The sequence below is a fragment of the Pan troglodytes genome, chromosome 13 (assembly GCF_028858775.2).
Source record: "Pan troglodytes isolate AG18354 chromosome 13, NHGRI_mPanTro3-v2.0_pri, whole genome shotgun sequence".
NCBI classification, from domain to species: Eukaryota; Metazoa; Chordata; class Mammalia; order Primates; family Hominidae; genus Pan; species Pan troglodytes.
In genome coordinates this window covers 93,310,989-93,326,288 of record NC_072411.2, presented here as the reverse complement: position 1 = coordinate 93,326,288, position 15,300 = coordinate 93,310,989, and the positions used below count along the sequence as shown (strand labels likewise).

The following is a 15,300-nucleotide window of genomic DNA, read 5'->3' as shown; positions in this document are numbered from 1 at the left end:
ACATTTTACCTATACCTTTGTATTGTTTTTTAAACTGGCAACAAGTGCTAAGTATTAAGACTGGGCTGGCAGTTCTAGCATTATGTGTTCCATGCTCATGCCATACCCTTGGCATGCCTAGGCTAAACCCAACGACTTGATCCTCCTCCACAGTATTAGTGTGTATGAAGTGGAGATACAAGGTCATGCCAACATCATGTAGCTCTGTGACAAAAGCAAATAAGCAGCTATAACCGCTGCCCTACTCAAAAAGGGGATATAGTCACACACCGCATCCGTTTCCGTCAACAACAGACCACACATATAATGGAGGTCCCGTAAGTTTAAAATGCAGTTGAAAAATTCCTATCGACTAGTGACGTCATGATGCAATTACTTTGTGTTTTTATAAATTTAGGGTAGCCTAAGTGTACACTGTTTATAAAGTCTACAGCAGTGTACAGTAACGTCCTAGGCCCTCACATTCACCCATCACTCACTGACTCCCCCAGAGCAACTTCTGGTCTTGCAAGCTCTATTCATAAGTGCCCTAGAGAGGTGTAACATTTTTTATCTTTTATACCATATCTTTACTATTTCTTCTCTTTGTTTAGATACACAAATACTACTGTGTTATAATTGCCTACAATATTCAGTACGGTAACACACTGTACAGGTTTGTAGACTAGGAGCAATTGGCTATACTTGTGTTGGCTGTACCTGTATACGGTTGTCTGTCCCATCTAAGTTTGTGTTAAGTCCACTTTGCGGTGTTTGCGCAATGACAAAATTGCCCGATGACACACTTCACAGAATGTATACCCATCATTAAGTGACACATATGTTGGTTCTAATTTAAAAAATTCCTATGATGTCTTCTTTTGAAAAAACCAATGCTAACTCTAGGTATACACATTTTATAAAACTAGATTTTACTGTAATTGTCCCAGACTTCCTTAAAGCAGAAAAAGAACTATCATAAATATTTATGATATGTTCAAATTAGGCATTTGTCATTGAAGATAAAATACCTAAATTGTGGAATAAGGTACAGAAAGGCATCACCTTACTTCCGTTTATTTAAATGTCCTCCACTAGATTTTACACTCAATTGTGTAGCATCATTAAATTAGCAATATTCCTCATGTAAACAGCTCTTCAGCTGATAGCAGGTAACATTACTGTAACCCACTACCTTCTTTCAAATCTATGTCAGCATTATTTTTAAGATACTTATAAAATGCCACTGCCAAGAATAAATTCCTGTAGATAAACACACTTTGCAGGAAAGTCCATTTCTCCACCCACAATTACATAAAAAGAGCAGCATGAAAGAAAACCTGGAAAGTTCGCTGAACTTTTCAGTGATTAAAATCGATGGGCTTTTGAAGAAATTTGTCAGATATGGCATGGTTTCTTTGCAAAAATGTATTTTGGTCATTTTCCAGAATTCTGTTGGAAAAGTTCAAAAATTCTGACATATACCAAAATGGCAGCAACACAGATAACCCTATGCAAAATAGGCAAAGAGGAAAAATTTAACTTCAACATCCCCTCAATCTTCCCTTCCTTGCAGCCACCCAATCTTCCAAGATTCCTGGTGCTTTTAGGAGGTCACAGACCCCCAGAGTTCATTAATTTGTCAGCAAATAAATTAACTAATCAATTAATTTAGGTGTAAGTAAGTAAAGGGCAACTTCATTTAGATTTCTGAGAGTGAAAAGTTATATTTACCTATTTTGACAATAAAAATAAAACTGATGCTTTATTTTGAATTGAATAAATGGGTGCATAATTTCTGCATGACAGCAGGTAAAGAAGATGGATTAAAAGGAGAGACTTTCAAGGGGAAGGGGGAGGAAGAGGGGACTGAATCAGAGACATGGCAAGAGGACCACTAAGGGAGCACAGAACAAACAAAAAGGGAAAATAATGACAGATTAAAAAAAAATTCACAGAAAAGGGGGATTCACAAGGAATAGCCCCATCTTCTAACTTTTGGGGATACTTCTGCTAAAGACTATTCAACACCGTTACCTAGTTTCTGCAACTATAAGCACAAATGGGAAGGTACTTCACCTGTGAATGCCACTAGAGCAGGCCCACCCCTGGCTTCTCACTCTCTCCTGTCCCTTTTTAGCAAACCAATTGGAGACTGCCAGCCTGACTTTTCTTTCTTCAAATAATTTTATTATATTATTAGTACAGAGGTAACATAACCAGGTTATAGAAGATTTAGAAAATAGAGAGTTAAAAGTAAAAGTCACCCCAATCTATTATCGTAACACAATCACTTAACATTTTGGTTTCTTTTTTTGCCATCTTTCTCCCCATATTTTCCAAAGGAGTCCCTCGTATGAAATTCTAAATTGTGTGCACTGCTAGGATTCAAACAGATTTAAATATCTGGTGTGGGGGAGGAGGAACCCCAGGAAAGCATTGCAGGAAAGGCTGAATAGTAGTAACTAACATCTACACCGAGTGCTTGCTCTGTGCCTGACACTGTTCTAGGGGCTGCACATGTGTTGATTCATTTAATCCTTACTATAACCCAAAGAAGGCAGCTCTGCAAAATTACCCACATTGCGCAGATGAGAAAATGGAGGCAGACCGTTTAAGCTACAAGCCCAGGGTCCGGGGGCTACTAAGGAGAAGAGTCAAGTTTCAAACACCAGTATTGTCTCCAGAGCCCAGCCCACTGCACCACATAGCTTTTCACTATACAGAGGACTCATCTCAACTAAGCTCAGTCATGCCTGCCCCAGAGCAATGCCTTAATGACCAAACAGAGCACAGATTCTAGGTAGGTGTGTAACTCAGTTTGGATCCCATCCCATTGTCATGCCTGAGCCCTCAGTGTGTGTTTAAGAGACAGTGAAGGAGGGAGAGTGGAGAAGGCTGAGACACTGGAAAAAACACAGAAGGCCCTGCTCACCACCCCTCCCAGGAAGGGCAGAGCAGTCTTCTTCCGACCTGACCTGACCTGACCTTAAAGGACCCCGTCTATTAGTGCAGAGCTCAGGAGAAAATTGCTGAGCAGGACGCTCGTGTCCAGCAGATGCCAGGACCCAATGGCAGCAGCAGTGGCAATACTCAAAATGCAGAGGGGGTAGGGGTGTGGGCAGTGGCCCCATTCAAGCCTCACCATAGAGGCAGCTCTCTGAATCTAGCCAGCTTCACTTGGCAGGATGAGGATACACTGATCAAAAATAAATACCTTCACTTTGTCATAATAGTGTGTAAAACACTGTTAAATACCACTATTATGATAATTTACTAAGAATTAATAACTTGATTTAAGTCATCAGTCACTAAAATTCCCATCTTTGTGTCATTCAGAGTAGAGTCCCACCTTGGGGCTTCTGAGCCTCTTTTTATTGCCTAGAAAGTTCTTCCATCCTCCTCATTCTTTAACACCAACTCATCCTTCAGGCAGCTGTGTGAATGTTTATTTCCTAAGTCAGGCTCTCCTTGTACCCCAATCTAAATTTCCCTCTCTCCGCCTTTCTGTTTCTCACAGCCCCCTGTCCTTTTCCTTCACAGTATCCATGCTAATCCACAAATACATATTTATCCGTGTCCATTTCCACAATGTCTCTTCCCCTTCACATTCATGAGAGCAGAAACCACATCTGTTTTGTTCAACATTAAAGATTCAGTACAGGATGGGTGTAGTGCCTCATACCTGTAATCCTAACACTTCAAGAGGCTGAGGAGGGAGGATCACTTGAGGCCAGGAGTTCAAGACCAGCCTGGGCAACATAGAAAGACCCCGTCTCCACAAAAAAAATGTAAAAAATTAGTGGGGTGTGGAGATGCTGTCTGTAGTCCTAGGTGCTTGGGAGGTGGAGACAGGAGGATCACTTGTGCCCAGGAGTTCAATCCTGCAGTGAGCTATGTTCACACCACTGTACTCTGGCCTGAGCAACAAAGAGAGACCCTGTCTCTAAAACAAAAACAAAAACAAAAACAAAAACACAGTACCTAGTACGGTGCCTGAAACATACTAGGCACCTAAACATTTGATGAGTTAATAAATGAACACATTAAATAACTAAAAGTCACCCCTTCCTTACTTCTAAAAGTACTGCATATAATTTTTAAATTAGGTCAGGTGTGGTGACTTACACCTGTAATCCCAGCACTTGGGAAACCAAGGCAGGAGAACTGATTGAGGCCAGGAGCCTGGGACCAATGAGACATTATCTCTACAAAAAATTTAAAAATTAGTTGGGCATGGAGGCGCACACCAATAGTCCTAGTTACTTGGGAAGCTGAGGTGGGAGGCTCATTTGAGTCCAGGAGTATGAGGCTGCACCGAGCTACGATCATGCCATTGCATTCCAGCCTATGCAACAGAGCCAGACTCTGTCTCTAAAAAAATAAATAAATAAAGAGGCCGGGCGCGGTGGCTCACGCCGGTAATCCCAGCACTTTGGGAGGCCAAGGTGGGTGGATCACCTGAGGTCAGGAGTTCGAGACCAGTCTCAACATGGAGAAACCCCATCTCTGCCAAAAATACAAAATTAGCCAGGCGTGGTGGTGCATGCCTGTAATCCCAGCTACTCGGGAGGCTGAGGCAGGAGAATTGCTTGAACCTGGGAGGTGGAGGTTGCAGTGAGCCAAGATTGTGCCATTGCACTCCAGCCTGGGCAGCAAGAGCGAAACTCTGTCTCAAAAAATAAATAAATAAATAAAAATAAAGTGAATTATGACATTTTCAATAAAGGCTAAGTTATTTTATGCTGTATTGGAAAAGCCACCCAACTGCAGGCTCCCATAGCAAACACAGGTTTAGATGTGAACTTGATCAATCAAGAACTACTTATAAACAAATACAAAATCAATCCCTTTCCTGTACACCAGCAACACTAACCAGAAATGTACTAAATCATTCATTCAAAATGACCACAGAAACCATGAAGCACCTTGGCACAAATCTAACAAAAGGTATGAAAGAGTTTTACATATAAAATGATAAAAATTTCATTGAAGGACATAAAAGACCTATTAAAGAAGCTTATGAGGTTTGTGGATGGGAAGCCATTAAACCATAAAGATGTCAATTCTCCCTGAATTTCTATTTAAATGCAACACAATTTCAATAACACAAAATTAAAGAAAAAAGCCCCACAAGCAACAAGCTTGTTGAACATATGTGCAAGCTAACCTGTGGGGGGAAACAGAGGAGAATGTGATGTGCATGTGATGCGTCAACTGACGCAAATATGGAAAACGGAATTTTGTGGGAATTCCAATAATTTAACCATATGAATGTGTAAGGTTACTTTCAACATTTCATTGTGCTTCAAGTATTTTCTTTTTTTTTTTTTAAGTTGTGAAACAGTTAAGTGTAAGTTCAGAAGAACAAGGGCAACCTGAGTCTGGGAAAACTGACGGAGAAGACAGGCACAAAGCTGGGCACAGAAGGATGTGCCAGTGTGATAGGGGAGAGGGGCTTCTGGGGGGAAGGAATGATCCAGAACAACAAGGTAAAAGCACAAGACACAGTTGAGAGTGAACCAAGTACGGCTCACATGGAATGCACATTCCCACAGGAAGCCAGGCAGTGACAGAACCTAAAAAGGTACAGTGAAGTGACTATAGCAGTGTTATCTACGAAATGATCCCCCCAAAACGTGGTACAATGGTGACATAAGTTGGGACAAGTGCATACTGTATCTTTCTCTTGGGAATTCACAGTACACAGTCACAAATGAAGGCCACGAAAAGTCTTTCTGCAAAGAAACTTAACCAGCTATTCTAACATGTACCTGGCCAAGGAACCCTTTTTACAGGAACATTTACCAACTTTATGGGTGGGGTATTTTTTCGGTTTTTTTTTTTTCCAACTTACTAATTTTTTATGGAACAACTCACTTTGGGTAACACTATACTCTAGTAACTCAGCCTTTTAAAGGTCTGAACCAGAATGAGGGCTTGAGGATTTGCAAAGGGCAAAAGATAGGGGAGAACAATAAATCAGACATAGTGACTGACAGGAGGAATGTAAGGGTCACAGAAAATGGGGAAGTAGGTGATGCTCTAGAATCCAAAGTCAAGATGGTGATGAAAAGGCTATTAGTACAAACAGTGAAGTGAAGTCCACAGGGGACCAAGTATTAGGTAAGAGGTAATAAATTTAGATTTCGACAGGTTTGGAGAGACAGATATCTCCCTAGAAAGAAAACTAAGCAAGAGGTTACAACTTGGAGTCAGTTTCTCAGATACGTCCCCTGTTAAATTTAGGAGCTGAGCAGGTCTCAAGCACAATGAAGGGGTTACAGTGGTGACCTTTAAGACACTTTTCAATAGCAACATTCTGCCATTCCAAAAATTGAAAATTTGAAATAAAAATACCAATATAATCAAGTTCTATCTTTAAAGTGTGAATTGTGTGAATGCAGGATAAAAATAAACAATTCAAGATGAATTTCAGTACATGGGTAAGAGGTTTTTAAGAGATCATGTAATTACAGATACTCAAGAGACATCTATGAACCTTTACAAAGCTGACATCAGGAGTCTAACTCTATTTTCCTTCCTGAATGTCACAGAATACCTGCAGAATACTATGGCAAATAAGCCCTGAACCTGACCAACGTGGCAGTTCATATATTTTTATGAATAGCTCTCAACACTTTGAAAATTTCAGGCAAGCGAGAACTTTTTCATAGATGGCTCACTATATCAGGGGTAGCTCAAAACTGTGATCTACCTATTATGACTAGAAGCAGATTATATGAGGATCACAAAAATAACAAGCCATGCAAATTGGCATAGGCCCAATGTCTATGAAAATTAAGCTTTTCCTTAAAGCATTTAGACTGTGGGTCTAAAATGAATAAAACAGTGACCAATCACTCTGAAGTACTTTTAAGGGAAAAAATGATCAGTTAGGAAGCTAGTATATTTGCAATCTGAACATCACAAATAGCAATTCAGGATCTAATATAAAATGTAAAGCAAAGCAGCAATGATGGAGAGAGAAGGTATACACTGGAAAATGTTAAGTGGGACCAGCAGGAATCTTGCAATTAAGATTCTTTGTGTATTTTGGGGGAGCTTTTTGTTGTGGTTGCAATGTGAAAATGCTTTCATGTAACCAGTGAAAATTAAGTAGGCAAATGACGTGTAAACGTATTATAATGTCAATAACTAATAATCTGTTCCACTGTCCTTTCAATTCAATTTTCTAAAAAGTCTTTAAAGATATTGCATTCTTTTTTTAAACAAATTTAAAAACCTGTAATGTACAATTCTGAACTACATTACTATATTTTCATTTTAACACAGCAAACTTAAGCCACCTGTGCAATCTTATAGCATCTTGAGTCCAGGAAGAATTGGACTGAAAGTCCCCAGAAGGCAGAGATTTGGTTTCCTCTTAAGCCTCTCTTAAGTTATCAAGGAAAGACAGGCCCCTTGCATTTTCAGAAACTTATCAGGTGCTTATCTGATAAGCAAAAGAAGAATGTCAATTTTTACTTTTCTGCTATTTATAAAACTGCCTATCTTGGAAGAGTACAAATTTCACCCCAACTCTCTTCCCAAAACCCAGCTCTGCAATGGCATCCACACCGCTTATTCTCACACATCAAAGATCTGAGCGAGCTCCAGGACTGGATGCCCTGTGGCATGCTGCTCGCAGGCAGACTGGAGACCAGAGATCAGACAAACGCCCTGAAACTCCCAGATGACAATCGATTCCTGAAGATAAAGGCATGGCCAGCAAGGGGGTAAGAAAAGGGACTGGCTATTCAGTCTCTCACTAGCAGGCTGAATCTTGTCTCCCTCAGCTGGGGAAGGAGAATGACGCAGGACTGGGAAGCCAAAACACCCAGAAAAGGATAAACTGAGAAGCAGTTCAACCAATTCTCCTAGCTTTGGACCAGCCAAGGACACCTACAGGAATCCTGACTTCAGGTGACAAAGGAAACAAGCCAGGAAGGAGAGGGACAACAGCTGGGCTCTCCCTCTAACTCCTTAAAAAGAACTCCTTAAAAGTGACCAAAGCATCAAAGTACTCACCCAAAGAATCAAAGTTTTTGCCCAAAGCTCCACAGTACTCATTCAAAGCTTCACAGTACACTCTACCTGGTGGCACTTCGTTGTTCTGGAAAGCAAAGGGGTCTTTGAGGCTTGACCTCCGGGCTAGTGACTCAATTCCCTCATCTACAAATACCTCCTACTAAGGGATAGTGATGAGAAGGAAATCAACCTACAGAAAGTACCCAGCATGAGGCCTAGCACAAAGCAAGCACCCAATACTTAATAAACAGTAGCATGAATAATATCATATAACTCAATATGAATGACTCATTCTTTGGAGATTTGGCATGTCTTGTCCATAAGAGCCTTTTAAAATGCAAATATGCCTGAAGTCTATTAACAGCCTTAGTTGACAGCCACATTGAACACAGGATGAGGAAGGGATGCTGGCAGGTGTGTAGAGAAGAGAGTTGGCGGAGGTACCAAGGACCTGCCACGCACCAGGGAAGACACTGCTATTCAAACCTTCTCGCATAGAATGGTAGTTTATATATCATTTTTTGGACCTCAGTCAGGGTTCTGAACCTGAATCCTTTCACATCATTGGAGATTGGAGGAAATAAAACCTAAGTCAGAGAAGCTGGCACCTGTGTTCAGTTTTCTTCCACTCTCTTGCTTCTGTTTGTTCTCAGCTTTTGTCTCAAAAGCAAGTGTTCCCCTGGTCTTGGTCACTACAGCTGTCATAGCCATTTTCTTCATTTCACCAACATCCACTCTTGGGATGCATCCACCTGCCCTGCTACAACGTCCCTGAAAGCACAATGGATTTCCTTTCTTCCTTTTAAAATGTGTCTAATGCATTGTCTTGCATGACCTGTGTGCTTAATAAAATATGAACTGATGAGGAAGAGGCTGACAACTGCAAAGACCTACCAAAGGCTGTAAGAGTGTAATGCTGGGAAGCATCCTTTTTCCTCCTCTATGCTGCTTATGGTAAGTTGGAAGGTGCTCACCTGTTAAGAGTTTAGCAAACCATGTGTCTGCCTCTCCTCCAGAGGCAAAAGTCTAAAATAGCCAGTGGAGGAGAATTTCATAGCCTGAGGAGACTAAAGTTACTCTCACCTATACCACAGAACTTGAAGACCCCAAATGGTGTCCTAGCTTGAAATAAATAAACAAGGCAGAACTTCCAGTCTTCAAATTCTTATCTTAGAAACAACAACAACAAAAAAAACCCAATATTGACTTTTCCATTTGCCCAGGAGCATTCTGAGGAATCCACAAACAATCCATGATGCCAAGTGTTAAACTCCATTCTGCTCCTGTACTTGGTGTCAAAGTCTGGTACCTCTTGCCCAGTGCCACTCTCAGTGCCACCCTAAGGACAGATACCACTGCTATTCCCTTTTCATGCAGATGCCTAAACTAGTTCACTTCCCCTGTGGGGAAGGGATGAGCACAAAAATCATGTGGAATGAGTGTTCCCACAGAGCTCAGAAATTTGATGATCTCAGAGGATACTGTAAAGAAAGACCCTTGACACTTCCCTAAGGAAGAATGTCTTCTGTAAAAGGCTACTGCCAGGACAAAAAGCATGTGCTGGGAAAAATCTATGGCCTGCTGCTGCGAGTGTTTCCAATTCTGATGTCCCACTTCCTCTTTATAAGCACATTCCTTCCCTCCTTATTTCTCTTCTTAAAAAGACACTCTGGCATCAGGTCTCAGTTAAGAAGCAAAGTGCAATGTTCTATTAAAGGCTGTAAGATAAAAAGGGCTTAAAATGGATTTCAATAAACATAAAAGCCTTGAGTGCAATATAAGATCTACTCTGTTCTACCACTTTTAAATGTTTGGAAAAAAGAACTTATTTTTAAATGTTGGCAACCTAACTTTTTAAAAGTAAAGTTTCATTCACTTACAGCTTATTCACACAGGCCATAACATACAGCTCTTCAGCAATACAGTTCTAAGAGTTGTAATGTCCTAACCTGGGCTTCCAAACCTATCTCACAGTGGTTTTTGGAAGAATCAACTACAATAATAGACGTGAAAGTAATTTGACATCTGCCAGGGGCTAACCAACTAGATAATCAAACTGTTGTTATTATTAAAATACATCATACCATACAGTATATACCTAAAGAGTATGGACTTTGGGATCCCCAATCGCACTTCCACCACTTAGTAGTTAGCTACACAAGCACAGAGGGTCTCAATTTACAATGGTTCAACTTAGTATTTTTTTACTCTATAATGGTGCAAAAATGATAGGCATTCAGTGGAAATCGTACTTAGAATTTTGAATTGTGATGTTTTCTGGGGCTAGCCACATGTAGTACGATACCCCATCACAATGCTGGGCAGTGGCGGCGAGCCGCAGCTCCCAGTCAGCTACACCATCACAAGGATGAACAACCAATACTCTACAGTGGACTGTGTTACCAGACGACTTTGCCCAACTGTAGGCTAATGTGACTGTTCTGGACACATTTAAGGTTCGGTAGATTAAGTGTATTAAATGCATTTTCAACTTACAATATTTTCAACTTACGATGGGTTTATCAGGACATAACCCCATTGTAAATCTAGGAGCATCTGTACGGTGTAAGGGGCAAGTTACTTAACTCCTCCAGGCCTCAGTTTCCACTGGAAAATGGAGATAACACCCACTTTATCAAGTTGTTGTGATGATGAATATAGTAATGTATGTAAAATTCTTGGCATGTAATGAACACATACTAAATGATAGCTATAATTATTGTTAGGCTATTTAATTAAAATCCAAATGTTCAGCTATTGAAAACAGTAGAAGCGAGGTAGAAGACAATCTTACCCAAAGGAGGACAAATGCTAAAAACATGGATGCTACATGCTGAAGATCCCTTCTTAGCCAAACACCACCCACCCACCTCACTCCCTCTTCTTCCCCATGATGTCAGACGTTCCTCCTTGCTTTGCATAACTGTGCAGCAATCAGGGAAAGTTAGTCTTTAACTCCAGGCTTGACAAAGTGATGATTCATCCTGGGAAGGGGGTACAGCCTGTTGCCAGCCTTATCACACAATCAGGCATCCACCAGAACGGCCAGAGGCCAGAGACCAGAGACCAGCCACTCAGGATTCTGCTATCTGTCCACATCTCCAGTAGCGGCAATGTTCAGATGCTTTACATTTTGTTAATGTATAGAACAATGAGTACTTGAGAGGAATTCAATCGTGTTGTATTTTATAAAACAATTCACAGCATAAGTGAAAAGTCCAAAATGGTAAGACAACAACAACAAAAAGTCTCCCTCTGTTAGCTGCCCTAGCACAACGTTTTGCCAAGCAGTGTGTTAGTTCTAATGACAAACAGCTTGACAGTTGGACACCATCCCATTTCAACTTCACATCATAATGGCTCCTGAGGACAAGTCCCAGTGCTTTTCAGCCTGGCCTGAAAATTTGACCACATCCCCCACGAAAAAGACAAACCCTCAGCAGTAGCTTATACAGCTCTTTTCCATTACCACTTAGTGGGCAGGAGATATTTTTTTCCCCCACAGCAAGCTCCTAATTAGCCTTCTAAGGTTAACAGGCTTTCAAACTTGGTTCATCTCAAAATAAATGGCCAAAGGGGTGGTTTAATGGCGGACCCTCAGCTTGTCAAAGAGGCAGCTCTGGGCCACTTCCCAGCCCTGTCTGCAGCCAGACTACTACAACACAATGTCTCCTAAATTATCACCACAGTAATTCTAACCTTCAGTCTGACTTTGGGAATCCTTCCACCAGTGTCCCATAGGCACAAACCATGAATGCCTGGAAATGTCAGCCTCCTCCCAAAACAGTTTTGCTTGGAATACCCCATTCAAAAAACACACATCATTCAATCCCCCATAGCTCCCTCCCTAGGTCAGCCAATCCTTTGGGGAGTCTCGATTCCAATCTAGGAAAGGTCACTTAACAAATGTCTGACACATTACATTTAATTCTACCACCTCTAAACGATCCTCACACAGAGAGTGAAAGCACAGAACACTTCAATGCCAGGGCTCCTCAGTTCAAACCCCAAACGCTGGTGTGTGTGGTGTGTTTCCTGGGACAGACTGTAAAAGGGTTTTTCAATTGTGTTACATAGTCTGATTCATTTATTTATAGCAATGTCTAATTTTCTGGTGGTTTCTGTCCTCAAACAGTCCTGGAAAACTGTTGTACTATATTATACTATAAAACAATTTTACGTCAAAATTGATTCTATAAAATTTGTCTCCTACCCATTCCAGCCAATATCCACTAGCTACACACACAGACCCAGAGGCACACACATACACACCAATGCCATAGTTCATAGCAAAATTTTTTCAAATCTCAAAAAAAAAAGGGGGGGGGGGGGGCTTCTTTCACTGTAACTAAGAAGATTTGCTTTGAGCAATCTAACATTGGGAACGCCTAGAAACTCCAGAAGCACACAACTTGTTGCAGCAATAAACGCTGGGCCGAAGCCTGAACAAAGCACTACAAATAAGCTCTAGAAACTCACATGGCCCTTGAACAAAATGTTGTGTGTTTGTAATTACCTCTCCAGCGCGCTCTCATCACCCTCTCCCAACCCTCTCCCCAACTCTCCTCCCGGCCCCACCACCCTTCGTAGCTCCCGTCTCTAATCTGGTTTCCATTCCAGCCCCGCCCCCTTCCCCTTCCCTCTCTGGGACCGTGAATCAATCCCATCCCGGGCAGGAAACGAGACCCAGGGCAACCCCCTCCGCAGCGGCGGAACAAAGGAGGCGAGCGCAGCTGCACGCGCAGGGAGGCCCACAGCGTCCCGGGCTCCTCCTCCCCCGCCGCCGCCGGGGCACACCGCACCTGAACCCCACTCCCCAGGACGCCCCATTGTTCTCCCTCCGCTTTCCTGCCCGGAGGAAGCCACACCGTGTCTTTCCAGGGGGCCAGGAAACAGCTGTGGGCCAGAGGAATGGAGGGGCTGTGGGTGAACACGAGGACAGCCGAGATTCGACTCTGCCCACAGGTACGAGAGGCATGGGGCAAAGTAAGAGCAACTTAGTTTACAAGCCCTTCTTCTCTCCCGCCACCCCCAAAGCCACTGCGGAGTCACGACCACCCTCCGCAACCTACAGCGTGCGCCGTTCCCGCCGCAGCGCCGCGTCTCCCAAGAGAGCGGCAGAGCCCGCTGACCCCCGCCCGCAGGGTGCGACGGGGCCAGGGACCGCGGGCACAAAGGCGCGGAGCAGGCGCCTCGGGGGCCGACGCCGGACGCAGAGGGAAGGGCAGGGGAGAGAGAGAGAAAGCGCTCGCGCTACCTCGCCTGGCGCTACCTCGCCGGGCGCCACTCCGCGTCCACGTCGTCCTCGCTCTCCGGTGGCGCTCCGGCACGCGGGCCCAGCCCGGGGCTGCGGGGCTCCCGCCGCGGCTGTTCTGCCAAGGCTGTCCCGCGGCTGCCGGCCGACTGCGCGCCGCGCGCTCTGGTACTGCCTCCACGCGCCGCGGTTGAGGCTCCCGTGCGCACCCAGCTGCGAGTGCTCAGCGGCGGCGGGAGGAGCCCGGCCACTCCCCTCTCGCCCGCTGGCGGAGGGGCCGGCCGAGGGGCGGGGGCGGCGACCTCGCTGCCTGGGATTCGCCCCTCGGCGCGCGGGCAGGAACGGGAGCCACCGCCTCCGAGCCGACTCACCTCTGGCCGCCCGGTGCCGGCTTCACAGCGCCCCCCGGTGAGCGTCGCGGCGGCCTCCGCGCCTTGCGGGTTTGCGGCCCGACCCTCCGCACCCGGGGCGAGCCTGGATGGGACGAGGCTTGAGGGAAGGAAGGGCGATGGTCGCGGCCCCCACGGAAGGCAGTCTTTCTACCTTTTTTGCTTCCAGACTCACTGACATAAAATGAGAAATACAACGTTTGACAACTCGAAGCCAGCCTGGGGTCACATTCCGGCAAACAGTGGGAGTAAGTCTCAATTTTTCCTCCTCCCCAAGATGAAAATGTTTGGATGCCGAGAATATCAGAAAATATTAGTTTCACAGAAAAAGAAAAAAATTATACTGAGTGGTGTGGTGTGTCTTCATTTACAAGACTTTTAGTATCTTTTAAATTACTTAATCTCACATTGTGGGAAATAGACACTGGCCAATTCTTTGTGTTATAAATACATAAGAGGTAGTTTAAAAGAAATTTCAAATACCTATACGTATTTGAATAGAGTGTATTAACAGGCCCTGAGTAATGATCAGTGATGGGGTATATTATACAGGCATGTAGGGGCCAGAGAATCAGGACACCCCCCCTACACACACACACACCTTCTCACTCAAGCCCTATTGCCTCATTGGAGAATTTAGAACAATCCTCTTGACCCAGGTCCTGGTTTCTTCATCCTCGCACAGGGAAGGGTGCACATTCAAACTTACTCACTGGGTGAGATGAGGATTACTTGGCTGAGGTGTTAAAAGCACTGTAGACACAGTAATTATTACTCATGGTTCTAACTACTTTATCCTATAATGAAATAAATTGCCATAAATGGGCCAGGTTTAAATGGACTGACCTGTATCTGGAAGCTGTCACTAAAGTGAGGTGAACCAAAGAATTCAGACCATATATAGTAACTGTTCCCACTGGCGTAAGAACCACAGGCGCTGGGATTTGTTAAATGCCACTAGTAGAGTTTGGAAAGGTGGGACCTTCACAGACTATATCTGCTGGGAACTGTCTCATCATTGATGTCACCATCAGCATCACTTCAGATGTACAAGTGGTGTGATAATGGCCGAAACTAACACATACTGGGTACCAGGGACTGTTCTTTGTTTAATCCTCACAAAAAGCTCTGAGGTAAGTTTCTCTCATTATCCTTGTTTTACAGACCAGCAAAGCCAAGGACAGAGAGGTCTTCAGGGAATACATGGCTATGGTGGTTTGAAGACTCCCATTAGAGAGTGGATATTAATTGCCCTCCTTTTGAATATGGTCTGGACTTAGTGATTTGATTGTAACAAATAGAATACAGCAGATGTGATGCTATGTGACTTCCAAACCTAGGTCATAAAAGGAGATAAAGTTTTCACCTGGCTCTCCCTTGCGACACTCACCCTTGGAACCCAGCTGCCATATTGTGAGGAAGCTCAAGCCACAGGGAAGTTTTCACCTGGCTCTCCCTTGGGACACTCACCCTTGGAACCCAGCTGCCATATTGTGAGGAAGCTCAAGCCACAGGGAAGGCCATGTGTAGGTGTTTGGGTTGATGGTGCCAGCTGAGGACCCGGTCTACTGCCAGTACAACTTATACCAAGCATGTGAGTTGGCGAGCTTTTGAAAGAACTCCAGCCACAGTCACTGACCACGCTGC

The 15,300-nt window shown here is 43.7% G+C and overlaps 1 protein-coding gene across 4 annotated transcripts in view; it reads right to left on the bottom strand.

Annotated features, from left to right (window-relative positions):
* Positions 1-13,351, bottom strand: part of MYO1B (myosin IB) — a 178,960-nt gene extending 165,609 nt beyond the window's left edge. For all 4 annotated transcript variants that reach the window (XM_003309371.7, XM_009443899.5, XM_009443898.5 and 1 more), the window contains exon 1: positions 13,268-13,351. The gene's annotated coding sequence lies outside the window, so the exon portion shown is untranslated. The remainder of the gene's footprint in view (positions 1-13,267) is intronic.
* Positions 13,352-15,300: the final 1,949 nt, after the last annotated feature.